We start from the raw sequence: 5594 nt of genomic DNA, 5'->3' as shown, positions 1-5594 counted from the left end.
TTTGAAAAACTGTATAAAATCATAGAAAAATCCAAATGAGGTGAGGCCAATTTTCTTAGTTATATATTTGAGTCTAGTTTAATTCTTATTGGGCAAAACAGTTTTGCATGCAGCAGCTGTACATAGACATTTAGGTAAAATGTTCAAATAGGATATGTGTATATCATGAGTTTCTCATATTGGTTGCTTATGAGATTTTGTACATTTATTCCAGGGGGTAATTAAGATATATTTTGATGCTTTGGAAGAAATCTAAGTGTGGTAGATTGGACTTGCTTTGTGAGCTCAATTCAGAGTTTTTCGGTATTATACGGTTGTCCGGTGAGTTATATAATTAATTGTTACATATTGATTTGAACATATATATTTTCATATGAATGTTTTTGGTCTTGAATGGAGTCACACGATCTTGATTTGTCTTTGATTCCATCTCTTGAGTCGATTCCTTATTACTATCTCGGTACATCGGTTTGCTTTCTGCATCCGGACTCGTTCTTTTGTTCCTTGAATTGTACGCCATAGTACGGGTACTACTTCGTGTGGCACGCCGGAAGTTTATGGCGAAGTCAAGATCCCGGGTTGGACGGGTGAGACTTTTTCCGGTTGTGAATACTCATTGCTCGAAGAGGAGAAAGAGCAATGAGTAGGTGTGAAGTCCAAAAATCATACAAACATGATGAGATCTTCAAGAATTAAGATGAATAGAATAGTAGAAAGAATATCTTCAAAGATTGATTTGATTGAGAGAGAGAATATTACAGCTGAAATCTTGATTACAATCTTGCTAATCACTTGGTAATCACAATTACAAGGAAAATACTATTTATACTAGGAAAATCACTATTACAATATAAAACTACACTAAGGAGAAACTTGAATACAACTTTAACGCTCTTACTCAAACCCAACATTCTCCCCCTTTGGATTCAAGTTTGGACTCTTGTGAATTTCGTGTTTCGCAGTCCAAGAATTTTCTCCAATCTTCTCAGAGCATTCCTATATTGAATTTTCTCCTCGAGCAAATTTATCACGTTGACCAGCAAATATCTTTCCTTGGAGTTCATCCGTTCTGATTCAGCAGCTTTATCGTTCATCATCCTTTTTAAGTCAAGTGCCCTTCTCACTAATTTATTGTGCCATCAGAATATTTATTCAGCTCGCTAAACTTCATAAATTTCTTTACTTGAAGTTGAGCAAAGTAGATGACCCCGAACTCTGGACTTTCAAGAACCATATAGACTGGATAGCCTTCAATATCTTCTAGTTCTTGGTTTGGTCTTTTAAGATTGATGATTCGTTGGTTGTCTTCAAGGGCCATTTGCACATCAATGACCATCGCCAGTTTTACATGACATCGCATAAACCTCTTGATAGCCTCAAGAGCAATCAATTCTCCTTCCTTTCTGATCGTCATGTTCCTGAGTTCAAAGTACATATATTCAAGGTCATCCAAATATAAATTTGAAAAGTCTGCTTCGCTGAACCTTCAAATCTGACCATCCTGCCTAGTGACTGTAAAAACAGGATACCAGATTCTTAACAACTTCTGAGCATCAATTTTTTTAATCGTTACAATCCGATGCATTGTACGCACTTCACTTATTGGTAGGCACTTGGCTTTCAAAAGATGTCGGTATTCAATACGGTATTCTTTTGTCTGCTTATGAATACCTAGAACTTTGTCGCTGCTCAGAACTTTTCTATGACGGATGAAGATTCCAAAGTAGACATCTTCTAGGTATGGCTCTCGGATCCTTGCACGATCATATCCAGGAAAATTTGCTCTAATATGGAATGGCACATAATCTCTGGTGAAGATTTCAGTAGGATCAACTTGTTCTCTTTGAGCAGGAATGTCTGGCACATCAGGTAAAACTGCAGTGGAAGATTCTGGAACAGACTGACGGTCTTCTTGAACAGGAAAGACTGGATCTTCATCATGTATATCAGCTTCAAAGTCAAAATAGATCCCAGTCGACTCGTCGATGTTGTCTATGTCTTCTCCAAAATCTTGCTCTCCACCCAGAGTAGTAGAGAACACATCGTTGAATCCTACGTTGGCAGACAAGTCCAATAACATCCTTGTTCCTACTGTGGAGTCCGCCGGCTTTTCAACCATTGGCTCGATCGTAGGACTTGCCTTCATATCTTCATCTTCAACTGCAATAGCCTCAATTACTCTTTCCAGAATAGATTCCGAGGCAGAGGTTTCAGAAATAACGTCTTGAGTTGATGGCTCCTCACCAACCCTTGCACCTTGCTCATATGTCTCGGCCAATCTCTGTCTCTTTCTCTCCCCCTCATGATTATCTGGATCATCCTGATCATCATGCCTTCGTTTGAGAGATATGGCCTGAGACCTGCAAGTTTCTTCTAAGGTAGACACCCGTTCAGCTAGGGCATCCATTGAACTCTTTAGATCTTGGGTATTGGATGTGATTAACTTGCTAACTTTAGAAAAGCTAGAAGTAACCACATCTTGAAAAGCCAAAAACTCTGAAGCTCTAACAAAAGGGTTTACGTCTAATTGTATCCTCAGCATCTGGATTTTGAGATGCCATCAATTTTGCATATAGCAACGATTTCAGTTCATCCACCGATTGATCTAGTACTGACGGTTCAGGAACATGTGGTGGTGATGGCACAAATGGTGGCTCTTCTTCTACAACTTCCTTCCCCTTCAAAAGTCTTTTAAGACTGGCCATTTGAGCATCCAWATTATCTTGAACAGCCTTTAGGGCGCCGTCCAGGTATTCCCTTGACACGAAGTCAGGTAAACTCACTCCTGGTTCACTTAGAATACCAGTTGTAACAACAGTTGAATAAACTATTGTGCTTACGTTCATGTTGGCGTAATGTTAGCATTGGTAGGACTTTCGACCTGTCCTTGTGGAATGTCAAAAGACACCACTCTGGTCGTTCCAGCAAGTTCACTAAGAACTGCACTTGGAGCAACAGATGCTCCTAACTCATGTGTACCTAAGTGTATTGGCTCTAGACTCGAGGTGCACATAATCGAAGTCATAGGCTGGGGCAGTGGCCTACTTATTTCAATAACTACATTCTCCAATTGAGAAGTAGTTAGCATATGAGCTCTATCTCCTTGTGAAATTGAAACAACTGGTTGTTGAAAACCAATTGAGTGGATGTGGGGTGTGCATTTGCATAGCTGGGCTAGCTATGTCTTGTTCAATACTAACATTCAACGAATGAATGTCAGTAGCAGATGTGGTTGCCCAGCTAAGTGTTTCAGTTTGGAAAGGAGCTTGTTCTTCTTTTTCTGCTCCACTCTCACCCTCTCCATATTCTTTTTCTTCCCTTTCTCTCATCCTCTCTTCATTTTCGACATTAACACCCTCATCTTCTCCATCATCAGGTATATCTTGAAGTATGCGATCGTAATCATCACATTCTTCAACATTGAATGACAAAGAATGCAAGCTTAGACAAGGTTGCTGAGCTGAATATTCAGGAAAAATATCATCAATGTCATCAACAATAGTACCGATTGCAATATTTTGAGCAAGAATAGATTGATCACGATCTTCTGCTCCATCATTATCATCATCTTGATCATCATCACCAGAATCTGCCTCATAATCAAATTCAGTAGCTTCCGAACTTGAAGAAGTTGAGAAAGTACTAACAGTTGGAGTACTTTCCTGATCAGACGCTCCCCCCGCCTATTCACCCCTCTCAAATTCTTTTTCTCTCAACTCAGTTCCCTGTTCAGGTAACCCCTGTTCCTAAACTCTCTCTTCTATTTCTAACTGCTCTCTCACATCTGAGGCATGGGGTGATCCTTGGGTAAGTTCAACCGGTTCTGGTTGAGCTATTGGATCTATCACTCGCCTATAGTCTATTACACACTGAGCGGTCTGATCAGCTAAGGCGATAAGTTCTGGTGGTACTGGCATTATAGAATCCAAGTCTTCCACTTCTGTATGCTGTCGAACTCTGGTCATGGTGAATGTCGGCCCTTTTTCAGAATTTGATCTGGTCGGAATATCTTCGTTAGCATTCATCATAGCCTTAATAAACAGTTGTAGAAATCTCTGAAATGGCACAAACTTCCGAGCTTTAGACGGGAATCTTTTTGCATTGACCAGCTCTACCAACTCATTCCATATGACTAAAGCGTAGTCATAGTTTCTTGAGAAGACGATACCATGAAAGAATTTAAGGAATGAGCTACTATAGGTATCTATGCCCGCTGTCTTTGACGTCAGACATCTATTCAGAATTCGGAATAATAAGTGCCAGATTGAAGGTAGGAATCATCTTTTGAATTGAGTTGGATTATTCAATTCTGCCGAGTATCCTAGACGTTTAATATCCAAGCACAGTTGTTCATCTGATATAAAGTCTTCAAAACCAGTAGAGCCTGGTCCGGGCAGACGAAGAATTCTTCTTAGACGTTTCAATGTCAGACGACTGACATATTCGTCAACTTCTCCTTCAAAGTAAATGGTGTCCCCGTCTTTTTGCAAAGTGAGTGTGTTCCAAAATTGTTGTAAATACACCATCGGAACAGGTGTATTTGCAGATAGAGAATATGATATAGGGTGACCTTTCAGGATTTCTAGAATGATAGGGTATTCGGCTGGCATAGCAAAAAAAAAGACATGGTTATTGGGTTTTATGTCAAGGTATTTTATCTGAGGGAAAAGGGTTTCAGAGGTAATAGGTTGGTTGGGTGGGTGAATGGGAATATTATCAGATCTGACGGAAGGAACATGAGATTCCTCGTCAGATTGATGTCGTTGTTCCGCCATTAACCTGTAAAAAATTCTAAAATATTAGAAACCATTTTATTCAAACAAAATACAACACACACAACAAAAAAAATAAACTCTAAAAAAAATAAAAACAAATAAAAAACTAGACACGGGGAAAAAAAATAAAAACTCAAAACTAAGACAAAAACACGTAGAAAAAACATAAGAAACTTATTGACCGGATTAGAAGTCCGGACAACATACGAAACATCCTAACACTTAGAAGAAAAAATGGTTGTCACCGGATTAGAAATTCGGACAACAAAGCATTCACACAAAAAAAAATTACTAAGTCCAAAATGAAAAAGGAATTAAATCGGACAATCATCAACCGGATTAAGGTTGATCGGATTGAACTCCGATCACCTTGTCCGGTGAAATATCCGTTCAACACACAAAAATTCACACACAGTAAAATTTCAAAATACACACTAAAAAAATCAAAATACACACTAAACGATCAAAATACACACAAAACGATCAAAATACACACAAAACGATCAAAATACACACAAAATAAACAATCAAACAAAGATAAAACTGTTTTTATTTATGTTTAACCTTTTATTATTCATTTTCAGATTCAAATTGAAGTTAATACGTAGATTAAGTCCAAACAGTCCACAAGTTCAATGTTAATCCATACGATCAAGGTATATGAATAAGAAATCAAATGATTTAGACCTTGATTAGCAAAGATGGAATAGTAGAGGAGATTAACAGAGAAATGAATGATGAACCAGAGTTGAGCGGAGACGATGATGAATAGTTAATGGAGATAAAAAGTAAAAAGTAAATATGAGTCGACTATTTATA

Source organism: Cynara cardunculus, assembly GCF_001531365.2.
Source record: "Cynara cardunculus var. scolymus isolate 2C chromosome LG 13, CcrdV1, whole genome shotgun sequence".
Classification (NCBI taxonomy): domain Eukaryota; kingdom Viridiplantae; phylum Streptophyta; class Magnoliopsida; order Asterales; family Asteraceae; genus Cynara; species Cynara cardunculus.
Note: the sequence above shows the minus strand (reverse complement) of the source record.